Below are 13,568 nucleotides of genomic sequence, written 5' to 3'. Positions count from 1 at the left end.
AGACATGAGTTTTTAGATATACAATTCTATCAAAAGATTTTCTTCTTCTCATTCTTTCCTTGTTATCGTTGATAATGTCCAACACTTCTCACCTTCCTTCGATAATGTCACTAAATTCAATGACATTTACCGAAGAAAGATTGGTGCTACCCTTGGGTTAATGTTTTTTTTTTTTTGGATTGAAAATTCATTTCATTAAAATCAATTGACAAAAAACATAGAGATTAACAATATTCGACCAAAGAACACAGACATCCCAACCCAATTGTTACTCACCCCATGGAATTAAGCCTCGTTAAAAACCTTATCTTAGTAAACCCAAAGGGACAAACCAAAAATAAGAAAAAAAAAGTACTCATCAACCATGGGATAGGATAATCTCACAATCAAATTCAAATTACCCTTCATATCTTATGAAAAGATCTCTATCAACATCAATAGCTTCTTGAATCAACACTGGCAAGTGTGAAGAATTCTTCCATTCTATCATCTCATCCATCATTCTTTTAGCAATTTGGGCAATTGAATGTGCTGTCTTGTTTGACTCTCTTGGGCAGAAATCAATGGCTTGACAATTTATCCTTTCCGTTAAAATTGCACAATCCTCAATAAGATGTCCCAAAGCTCCAAAAAATTGTTGCTTTTTAATCCATCCCGTAACTACTTGACTGTCCAGATAAATATCAGCAATCGTAATTTGTTTTTTAACACAAAAACTCAACGCCCAAACCAAAGCCCTCAACTTAGCTTCCTCCACACTCGCACAATACTGTATTTTCCTTCCAGCAGCACAAAGAAAATCATCATTCGGTCTTCTTATAATAAATCCAGCACCTACTCTCAAAGATCCGTCGACATGGTCCATTGCTGCATCTTATTACTATTGTTGTCAAAATTCTCGGATGCAATGGAGTTTTGTGTATCTTCTCTCATAAAGCTGCCTGTTAAATCCTTAAAATCCCAGTCAGTTAGATAACTTGGTCTTGTTATAACACCGCTTGCTTCAATATCTCCTGCAAGCATAGCCGCATCGTTGGTGATCCTTGGGTGCACAAAAGTGCCACTCTCATCACTCGGATTGCTTCATTTTCATCCAACTCCACTAAATTTGGATCAACCAGATTCAAGCTTTGGTTATTTTCATGGATTGTTTTTATTTCAAGGAAAATGGCTTGAAAAATGATGAATTAAGGTGAAACGGTTATGTAAAAAAAATTTTTGTGCTAGTGCATCAAATGATCGAATTTTTCTATAAAGAACTGTAAGGGTTATAATGCTGAATTTGACTTTATTTAAATGGTATGTGGTAAATTAAGGTATTAGAGGAGAAATGGATTAATTTGGAGGTGATTTGAACACAATCGCCAATTAATCGGGTGATCAGTCAAATTTAATCGATACCGCGATTAAGCGGTAATTGGACGTATTTTGTATTTACATATCAAGTATTAGTAATTTAAATTAATTTATATCAATTTAGGGACAATATAGTAAATTTCTCAACTTTGTTATTTGTCATTGTAGAAATAAATCTCATGCATCATGAATTTTAAAGTCCTTTTGAAGGTACACAAAACTACTAAATATGAAAAAAGATTTCCTAATACTTACCCATTCGAGAAGATAGATCTTGTCATCCTCCAAGCTGTTATCAGAGTTTGGTCTACCACTGAGAATCTCCAAAGCAACAATACCAAAACCAAAAACATCAGCTTTCTCAGTGAGATGCCCACGCATTGCGTACTCTGGCGCCAGGTAGCCACTTCACGATAATCAAATCACATGGTGAATGTTTATTTAGAAAATTCCTATATCTAGTTACTCGGTTACTGAAACCTTGGAGTCAAATAATTTAGATAGAAGTAAAGTCTATGCTAAGCTTTCAAGCCTTTGAAACTTAGTACATGAGGCAATAGTGAGAGTAGTACCATCAGCCTAACAGTTGTTTAGTAATTACAAAAGACAGGGAAAGAAAAAAGGGCGACGGGGGGGTCGGTAATAGTTTAAAAGCTAACTTCAATCTGTCATTAGTTGTTTTTATTGCCAAAGTTTTACCATTTCACTACTGGCTTAGTGTAAGTGTGGTCAGTTTATAAAAAGAACATTATAACGATAAACAAATAACTAAAAAAGCCATGAAGGAAGGACATTCGAACTAAAGGCTTACGAGGCTTACATGGTTCCTGCAACCCGAGTGCTGATGTGCGTTTTTTTGTCATCATATAGCTTTGCCAATCCAAAATCAGATATTTTTGGGCACAGTTCTGCATCAAGCAAAATATTACTTGCTTTAACATCTCTGTGTACAATCCTTGGCCTAGACTCCTCATGAAGATAAGCTAACCCTCTTGCTGTTGCTAAGCAGATATTGAAGCGGGTTGCCCAATCAAGATGCAAGTCACTGCGTCCTGCATTTATAGTGCAAGAAATCTTATTAAGTAGTTCACTAATGAGTAATCAACAATGGAATAAATTGGCATGTGCATAATCGAATTTTCCTGCAAAAGACTGAACAAGGGAAAATAAATCTTGCACTTGTTAATCATATGATGAAAATCCATTCTTTTATGTTTTCATTTGTTTCAGCAACAGCCAGTAGTAAAATAATAAGTGAGATCCATTATCTAACAATTTTGTAAGTGAAGAGAACCTATTATCTACCGTTCCAAAGTCCAAACAGAGGAAACATGAGAGAGTTATACAGTGTCGTCATACCAAAGAGTGCCTGATCAAGGCTTTTGTTCTCAAGATACTCATAAACAAGGAGATGCCTTTTCCCTTCGATGCAGCATCCATATAGTTTGACAAGATTGCGATGTTGCACTGCTGATATGGTAGCTACCTCAGCAATAAATTGACCTTTCCCTTGGTGAGATGCTACTGAAAGTTGCTTCACAGCTACTACCCTCCCATCAGAAAGTGTATCCTATAAGGTGCCTTAACTTAGTAAGGTTGAAATTAAGTCATCCTCTCAATTTTTTTTCATTACATGTCAGGCCAGCATCATGATTACATGCTAAAAATGTAAAACATAGCTTACCTTGTAGACTGCCCCAAATCCCCCTTCTTCTAATTTGTTTGAAGGACTGAAGTCTTCTGTGGCGGCTTTCAACTCAGCATAGCTAAATGTGTTTGGTCTAGGACCAATTGCGAGAAGCACTGAAAAGTCAAGTGAGGCAAGGAGTAGGCTGTAAGTTGTAGTGATGAAATGCAAAAATCTCTCTAAGATTAATATTTAATATAATGTTGAAAGACTTGTAAATTGTGCCAGCATTGGAGAAGCTGCCCAAATTTAAACTCATAAGGCCTTTGAGAAGACCAGATCGTGCCCTTTTAAAAATTGATATTCAATTGAGATCTAAAGGTTCTAATAGATGTATCGGACCTATACAGAAGCTGCAGATACAAAAGCAAGAAGGCTAAGAAATCAAAATGTTCGAGCTAATTTTTCAAGATATTAAGATTACTTTATTTCTCTCGATTTAATTACCACTAGATGACAGGATATTAAGTTTTTTCTAAAAAGATATATTATTATATCAATAAGAGCGTAGAAAATTCATAAACTGTGACTATCAAGAGTGTAGAGAATTACTACGTACAAAGTATCCGCTAGTTATTTTCAATTGAAAAGTGAAAAATGACAACTTTCTTAAATTTTTTTTACAAAATTTAAAACCATAAATAAAATTACTTTGTACTTTTAAAATCAACTCGCATATTTTGTTGATAAATAAAGACTATCACGAGTATGTACTTTGTACTTTTTTATGTATGGATGCTCTTGACCTTCCTCATCATCATCATATTCCTTTCTTCTCTTAATGAAATTAATCACACATCAGCATCAAAGCCGCAACTCCAACAGGAACTATGATACAAGCAATCAATGCTGTCTGGTTTTTCCTGTTAGAACTGCCCGGTGGCAACCCACTAACAGTTGGTATAAAGTCTAAGCAAAAATATAGAGGTATCAGAAGCAGCAGAAAATTGATAAGCACATTTGAGGAATCTTAAACAAAGATTCTTACCTGGTACAACACTAATTGCCGAAATGGATGGACCATAGTAACCTAGTTCTGGTACACAGCAGGTCCCCTTGCCAGCCCAAAACAGGTGAATTTCAAGATGGTTCTCTGTCACATTAGCAGTGAAATTCCTAGCAATTGCTCTCTCAGCTCCACCTGCTTCCTTCGATATATCGAAATCCTTCACTTTGAGGGATCCCTAGGGAAGCAGTGGTGAGATATAGCATTAAAATTCCTCAATGTAAAATTAAATGAACATATTGTATTCATGTAAAAACTGCAAATAGAGGGAATGATGTTTATGATCTATACTTGAGAGAAATACCTGAATATAAATATAAAAAACACGCCTTCCTAGACTCTTCGAAGACTGAGTGCTTCTATCTGGGTAAGCTGTTTCCGCAAAGAACAAATTTACAGTATAAGGCCCATTCTCAAGGCCTAGGCCATAGTATCTGAGTGATAGAGGGGATATCCTTGAAGTCTGATAGATCTCAGGAGTGTTGGTGCTTTTCACTTGTGCAAAAGTGTTTTGCACATACAGTGGATTCACCGTCTTCGTATAAACCTACGTTGCTAACTGCCCATTTCTGTGTACTGGTTACATTGAACGTTGCTGCGCCTAGAGTACTGTTTTCAGCCTCAAACAGTATCCCATCAGCAATCATCTGTGGACCGCCACACTTGATTGCAAAGTTTGCATCTGCCATGCCAATATTGAGATATGATTAGCAAATAACTAAGCTATTGTCATTATCTCCCCAGGATTCTATATTTAATTAAAATATCAACAGCATAGACTGATACCGAAGTTTTAGCGAAGCTTACATCGTGGAGCATTTCTGTTGCATGGGAAACCTCTTTGAAGGCATTGCAATCATGGTAAAAGTCTGTGGAATTTGAAAATATTATTGTTCATCTGGATTTGAAATATGAAAAATAATGCATCGCATAGCTGCAACAGCAGCAGCCATTTACTCATAGGGAAAAGGTGGAAAGGAAAAGATTAAAACTGGGTGGTAGGGACAGCACCCAAGAATTTAGTTTATTGGTTGATGCATTATCTCCTGTCTAGAGAGTAAGGTTCGAATTTCCTTTCTCCTAAGTATAAAAAAAACAAAAATCTGAGTGGTAGGGGCAATAACTCACCTTATGTCTGAACTGTTAAGTGTGAAGTTGTTGGCCACCACATTCCTACATAGAATGCCATGAAACGATCTCTTATTCTCTTAATCCGTGTCTGTTAGCATTTGATGAATGTCCTCATCCCACACGTGTGTTTCGAATATGGGACTGGTTGACACATTCGTTGTTTTTAGGCATATTACATCTATATTAATGATATTATTAAAAAAAAAAAGCTCCATTCGAGCACCAGAAAGCCTCATGCTCAAAGCAAAGAATCAAAATTGGAAAACAAAGCTAAGGAAGTGTCATGGTTTAAGAGGCATACAGTTGTAAGCTTGAGTCTATCCATGAGGGCAAAGTTCCTGATAGATTATTGTAAGATACATCTCTGCATCAGAGAATTAGATGAGTTAAAAGTGAGTAGGAACGCATAACCACGATATAATTTTCGACTGCTTGTGTTCACTAGACTCTAACTAATGGCTTCACAATTATAGATGTTTATCAAACGGTGGGGTCTACAAGCAGCTTCACTCATCACTCATCATCCCCCTCTCATATAACTTAAAAAACCCACCTCATGGACAGAGATGACTTTGATTGGGATTCAAAGTGATGCAATGAATGAAAACATCAATCACCATAATAATTTCTGGCAACTGATTCAATCATACATTAGTGTGATATGATGACTTACATATCCTTAAGACTTTGGCTCTTTTGACTAGGAAGGGTACCTGATAGACTACTATTTCCAAGAAACCTGGCCATTTTAACAGCATGAAAATAAGGAACAACAGAAAGAATTGTCGTTAAATGAAAAGCACAAGGCCAGGAACACATATTATAGAGAAGCCTGACATAGATGAGATTTTCAAGCATTGAAGGGGATGGTTTCTTCGAATTTACAAGTATGTAAGAGAATTCATATTGAACAATTCACTTGGAATTTGGCCTGTTAAGTTGTTGAAACTCAAATCCCTGGACGAAAAAAGAAAACTTGTAATAAAGCAGAGAAAACTTGTAAGCTACAGTCAGCACTAGTAGTTAATTTGTGAATAAAACTTACAGCTTTTGTAAAGATTGGAATTCTACGATATCAGTGGGAATACTACCATTTAGTAAAACATTTCTTAGAACTCTACAGGAAAAAAGAAAACAAATGTTTGTTAGTCGATATATAGGTAAGAGCATGAGAAATTAAAGATATAAAGTCACAGTCAAAGATGACATAAAAAGATGTTAAAGAGTATGTTTAACTGACAAGTCGACTATGTTCTTCAAATTTCTCATGAAATCAAGAGAAGAGCCCCCGTTGCATATACCAGAAATTCGCCTACATGATTCGAACACATACGTATCAGATATTACATGCATTCATGTGTGAGTATCTAGAGAAAGAGAGCCTTGGGGGGGGGGGCTGGGGCTTGGAGGGTGGTGGGAGTAACATGAAAAACAAAAATCTACTCACAGAATCGTCAGTGAGGTTAAGTTTCAATATTGGACGGTATAGGACCTTCAAACGAGTTCCCTTCAAGTCTCCTGTAGTTTCATTTGACAGACAATTCAAGAAAGTAGCAGAATAGGGCTAATTTTTCTTATTTGTTTTTTTTTTAATATTACAAAGAAAATTGTTTTGATAACTTACAATGATTGAAGCTTTGTCCAGTTATTGCCAACGAAATCATGTATTTTGCCTGTGAAAGCGTTATCTGATGCTCCCCTGAAATTCAACAAGCTGATTATTACCAAGCCAAAGGTAAGCTAAGGAAATTTTCAAGAGCAGAAGAAACAAAAAGCAGTAAGCTTATAAACTAATCATGATTCTTGGTCTTTCTTACACAGTTTGCAAATTTCGAAGGTTAGCAAATGTTGAGGGGATTTCACCAGTGAATCCACAACTGTTAATGTAACTGTCACAGTCATAAACCACTGTTGTCTCAATTTCCTATGATCATAAACATAACAATGAAATACTTACATGCCTTAAGAGAATTAGAGAGAAAGTTATAACTTACAGTTGTTGGAGTTCAACTAGATTACCCACCTCTGGAGGGAGCGTTCCACAGAAATTATTAACACCAAGAGACCTGCATGACACACACCATCGGATTTTTTTTTTTTGAATAAATCAGCAAAATATGGGGTTTTATATGTATAGTAGGTACACACGCATTGATAGATGTAGGTGTATAAGCACGCATACATATTTAAATAATGCAATTCTAACATAGAAAAGAAAGAACAAGAAATCACTTCATTAGACTTTGCTACTCTTAAGATCAAAAGCCTCATAGGAAAGTCAGGTCTTTAAAAAATCAAGTGTCTTAAAGAAATTAATATTTTGAATGACCAACACCCACTTTTCTCTTTTATGGTGCTTCTTTTTTTAACTATGCCTCAAATATTGTTAATCTTCCATTGAAAATATATGTTTGAGAGTTAATAAAGCAGGAAATCTACAGTTGTCCAACAGCATTATCTACCAAGTAGAAAAAATACGGTTGTCCATAAAAGAAGAAAAATGTCACTTATTTCTTTAAATTTTGTAGAAAAGAGCTGATATCACCTTTTTTTTTTTTCATGATATTAGACCAACACATCTCTACAGCAGATAGTCCAGTACCTTGCTAGCAAATTACAGGCAGCAGCTTCCTTCCAAACAGCAGCCAAAATAAATTATGAATTAAGCAACATTTAATTAAGAAATCATTGATATTAACTAAATCTTAACCTTAATTTCATGGGCACACACACACATATATATCATATATTATAGCACAGAGAATTTCATGTTTGTTTATATGACAGAAGTATGAAATATGAACAAGATGATTCATGTTTCATTTTTGAGAAATTCTTCAAGTCTTACAACAGATAGAGGTCTTTAAGATTTCCAATCTCCTTTGGAATGGGTCCAGATAATGAATTATGAGCAACTGACCTGTCAATTTTTTTTTAAAGTGTCATAACAAAGAATCAGCACCTCTTATTATATAAGAAATTACCAATAATAGTAACTTAAATCAGTCGAATTTTACTATTCAAATAAGTACAATTACCATTTTTAGAAAGTAAAAATGAATATACATCAATGTAAAAAGAGAAAAAAAGAGGATGAGGTTGTACCATATGTCAAAAAAAATGACTTCATTCGTACTAAGAAACATTTTACTCCAAGTTTTAGTAACACAAGCTTATTATTGCCTTTCCTTCATTATAAAAGCCTCCTTTATTTTGGTAGTAATTCGATTAAATCCTTAAAAACTTTAATACTAGATTATAAGCCAATTATATGTATAGGAGATAGCTACTAGCACAAGCTTATTATTGCTAGACACTGAAAATTTGTGGGAAATAATATCTACTGATAATGAAAATAATGCACTTATGGCACAATGTTTCAGTACTCACAGTAACGTTAGTCTAGACATATTTCCAATAAATGCTGGCAAGGGACCAATGAAGAAGTTTTGATCAATATTCCTGCATCACCAAACAATGAATGGTTATAATTAGTTCCCCTAAAACTATCGTTGTAATTAATATGTCTAATCTAACCATTTTCCATGACTAAAAGATGTATATGATCCATATTAATATGTAAAAATAAAATATGTATACCATTTGTCATTTGTAAAATCTTAAAAGTTGGTATTTTTTATTGGCTTATAAAAATGGTTTACATGAGGAGAAGAGAGAGAGTATTCATACAAGAAGGTCAGAAATTTCAAAGCTAAAAGCTCCTCTGGTATCTGTCCTCGCTTTTCTAGAGAAAATACCCTCCTAAAAATAGTAGTATAGACATGATTTAAAATCACAGTAGAGTTAATGAGGTAATATATATGGAGGACAAAAAAAGAAGAAGAAAGAACACAACTTAACATTACAATGAGGAATATACAAGAATTCTATGATTATGATTCTTTATAGAAGGTATCCAATTGCATGGTCCAAATGCTTTGTGTTAAAATAGGATTAGTCTTAGAACAATTATGTCGAGGGTAAATATGAATGTGTACTTGACCTGTCTTGTTAAAAACAATCATGAAAATTTTACTATTTGTTAAAATCCACGTGCAAAGTAGTGTCATGAGAATTTTTTCTGACCATGTAAAGGTTATGGGTTCAATGCCGTTTAAGAGGGTTATTGTAGTGAGGAGGAGTTACGGGTCCAGTGTAATTGGAAGGGTTACCCTACACTTCAAACGAACTTCAAACATGAAAATCATAATTTCAAAAAGTTTCAATGTGGCCTTGGCCTTATTGCATTGTTATAATAATGAGTTAAAATATTACTAGCTTAAATCCAAAAAGAAAGCGAAAGAGAGCATAAATATACAATCTAATTATGTGGCAGACGGTGCTATTTTCAAAAGAACAATCACATCTAATAGTTGGATTATTTGAAAAATCCTCGAACACAAAATCACTGTCACTAAGAACATGTCCGCTGCATGGTTCTCCGCTAATGTTCCAAGTGTCTGACGCTCGTGTTTCCCATTGTTGGAATATTGAGTCCAATGCCCTCACTGTTAATTTCTCATTCATAATATTGAAGAAAAAAATATATATTACATGTCAACAAAAATATATATATGTGTACCCAAAACAATCAATTATGGTTAATTAAGAAGTTGAACAAAAAATTTTATATCTCAATTAACTATCACGTTATATTAATCGTGTGTACATTTGAATGTATGACTATTCGATCGTGTGGAAGCAACAAAACCTATTCAGAACGAACTTCTTTACCTTTTGTCTAAGATTATATAGAATACCCATTTTCATAATTTCATTTATATAATATATATTTCATTTAAAATCAAGCTTATTGCAAAATGTATGAGATGAGTCTTTCTACTGTCTATTTAAATTTTGCGCATAAATCATGAGCAATGATTTTTAGGTAGAAGTGTTCAAAGGTTTGTGTTACTTATCAAATTTTGAAAGATTTAATATTAGACAGAAGTGTTGGATTTGGGTAAAGAAATTTTAGATTTGAATTTAGTCTAGTTAAACTATTATATTGATATTTATCATAAAAAACTATTATATTGCTAACAATGTATTTTTTTAATTTAAAATATATTTTTAAATGTAAAATGTTTATATAAAAATTAGTCCGGGTTTTGATTTTTAAAAAAACAAGGCCAGATAAGTTCGGGGCAAATAAAAGAAAATAGGATTATCTATTAACTAACCTTTGCATCCAAATGTCAACCATATTATTGAGAAAGATTTTCTTAATCTTATAAAGTTGAATTGTGGGATTCCAAATTAGTTTCAATGATGAAAATATTTCTATTCACCTTATTAAGTAAAGCTCAAAGGATTCAGAAAACGACATTTAACAATATTTTCACATTTGCATAATATATATTCTTTTTTTAATTTACTGAGAGGTAACGACGAAAAAAATATGATTAAACTGAAACTTTTTTAAATGCATAAGATTAAAATATATAAATATAAAAATTTTATATTAATTTTCTGTGATTAATTATAGCAATCAATGGCCTCCAATAATAAAATGTTTGATGAAGAAACCACGGAGAGACCTACCCTCATGTCTGATATAGAAATCAAGGAGATACCTACTAAGCTACCTTTCATTCAATGGAATCAAAAGTCATAATTAAATTAAAAATGATTTTGAATTATTCAAAAAAAATTTGAATAAATTTTTATTTTTTATTACATTTAATCAAAATTTTTAATATTTTTTAGATCAAATACTTCTTTATAATTAATAATTGATTAATTACCGTTACTCATAACGTGACATGTTAATAGGTTATTGTGGATAATGATGTGGTATGATGAATAATCATATGACATTTTTTACTTTTTACTTCAACATCACGTGAACATAAAAATAACAAATGATATTTTAATTAATAATAATTAAATAACTATTAATTATAAAAATCTATTTAACTCAAAATAAAAATATAAACATTTGATTGAGTTTAAATTAATAAAAGAAATAAGAATTTATTTGAATTTTTTAAAAAATTCAAAAAATTTTAAAAACATTATACCAAATCAAAATATAATTGCAAATCATACAAAAATATATCAGGGAAAAATGTATCAATTTATTCTAATATTAAAAAAAATTAAGTCTTGTAACTTGTTCGGATATTTTATAAAACCAAAGCATACATTGGTTCATCAAGAGTTATTATTGTAATGAATGTAGATATTATAAATTTTAAATAATTAAATTAGATAGTTATCCGTATCCGTTTCATATTTATCTTTTTAAAAAAATAATTATACAGTTAGCCAATTATATGAAAAAGATAGTATCACTTTACATCTTTAAACAATTAAATAACCAAAAAATTTCTCATAGGTACAATCTTCTTATTAGGAGCATAAGCCTAAAACAGTAGCCGAATTGTAGCAGCTCGACAACCAAGTATAACCCAACTTTTTTATTTTTTATTTTTGGATAATTTGACCCAACAGTATTAGCTCAACAAATGATAGGACTGGCCGTAGAGGGAGAGAGTTTTGTTGAAGATTTGGATTCATGCAGTGCCATCGTTATTCGAAGACTAGAGGAAATAGCAGTTATCTAAAGAGCTGCAGTAAGTATACGAAAGAACTTGGATAGTTTCACTAGAATTCTAAGTATATATTTCTTTCTATTTTCTTTCCATTTCTTTTTTCAACTTACATGCATGAAGTTAAAGATGCTCAGGCACACCTGGGATTTTGCAAAGATGCAGAGATATAGAGGGAGAGAAAGAGATTACCTTCAGATGGATCCGTGGTCGCATTCTGAATCTGAGCGTTGGATATGCTGAAAGCAACAAAGAAAATCACGAAGAAGAAGAAGGAGAAGCATTTGGAAGAAGATGACGTTTTCGTACTCATAATCATCTTTTTCCTTTCTTTCACGAATAGAGAAATGGGAACATATGTGCACTTAGTGCCCAAATTTAAATTAGCATCTTCCGCTGTACTGTAGCTCAGACCAACGCCGTGTTGGAAGGAGCCTGGTCAATTGTAGACAATATCAACTTCTTGATTCATTTACTATATGGGGACCCGCACCATTGACCTGCAGGGAAGCGGCCAATGCGTTTCCGGATGGGGAATAAGCGTGAACCAAGTTTGGCCTTGGTGCATCATCCAAATTCAATTGTTCATAGAATTTCTAAGTGTTGGGTTATCAACAATCAGTGCTATATCGCTTTCAAGGTGATTATTATATGAAAGTTTCTGCACATGGATAAGAACATGCTTTAGAATGTTAGTCGCAACTGTGTCCAAAGGCCGCTATTATGGTGGCTGTTCTTTTGGACTGCAAAAAGTTGAACTTCACAGTGCAGAATGACAGGGATAATGTGGTATTTTATACTTTGAAAATTTCTAATCCCTTATAGTTATGGTTATACATCAATAATCCAATGATCGCAAGTCTTTGTGGTCTGAAAATCAAAATATTGCCAACGTATATCATAAGACAACTCATTGTATATATCTGCGGAGAGTACAACTCATTGTGTATATCTGCAGAGAATGTAGTTTCTGTTGAAGATTGATGAATTCTGGAAAATTTGATGAACAGAATAACAGAGGGAAGCTAATCGTGAAAGAGGAGAGAGAAAACTTTGTTGAGCGTAAAGCGGTGCACTTTTACCGTACTTCATTAAAACAAAAAGAACCGTTTTTATAGGTGGTTACATAAGAGAGAAATACAAAAGCTTTGCAAACCAGGTAAGGGCACTTGGCTCACCCAAAACAACTGAGGGAATAATGCACAGGCATCCGTGCTTAGATTCCCAAGACAGCCACACATGCCTAACGACCATAACAAGCAAACCGACACAGTATAAGTAAAGAAATAACAATCCCTAACAATATTTGGGAAAGTAACTTGGTAACCAAAATGTAAAACACTGGTAAAACACTTAAAACATAAAACGACTTCACTAAATGCTCAAAACGGCACAACCACTCCATCTTCTTCAACTTGAATTTCCCGTGACCTTCAGCCTTTGAATCAGCTTGACAGCAAGATGAAGCCATTCTTCAACAGTTTCTAGGGCCACAAGTAAGCGGTAGGAGAAACAACATAGACGAAAGGTACCAAGATCTGTTTGTAACATAGTGACATGGTGTATTAGCAGCGTGGAACAAACAACTCTATCTTTCATCTCCAATAATGTCAGTGAATTCAGTAACATTTATTGGAGAGAGCATTGGTTCTGTCCCTGAAATATTCTTGTTCTTAGTGCTTTTGATGTCGCTGCTATCGAATGCAATGGATGTTTGTGTTTCTTCACTCATGAAGGAACAATGGGGTGAGAGTGCAGTAAGTAAGGTGGTTGGGGTCAAACATAATGGAAATGGGCCAGGATACTATTTTAATAGGAATGGGACATCATTTAA

General features: G+C 33.6%; 1 pseudogene; it reads right to left on the bottom strand.

Moving 5' to 3' along the window:
• LOC108662454 lies at positions 841–13,205 on the bottom strand (annotated as a pseudogene).

Source organism: Theobroma cacao, chromosome 6 (genome assembly GCF_000208745.1).
Source record: "Theobroma cacao cultivar B97-61/B2 chromosome 6, Criollo_cocoa_genome_V2, whole genome shotgun sequence".
In the NCBI taxonomy this organism is placed as follows: Eukaryota; Viridiplantae; Streptophyta; class Magnoliopsida; order Malvales; family Malvaceae; genus Theobroma; species Theobroma cacao.
Note: the sequence above shows the minus strand (reverse complement) of the source record. Positions and strands in the feature narration are given on the sequence as shown.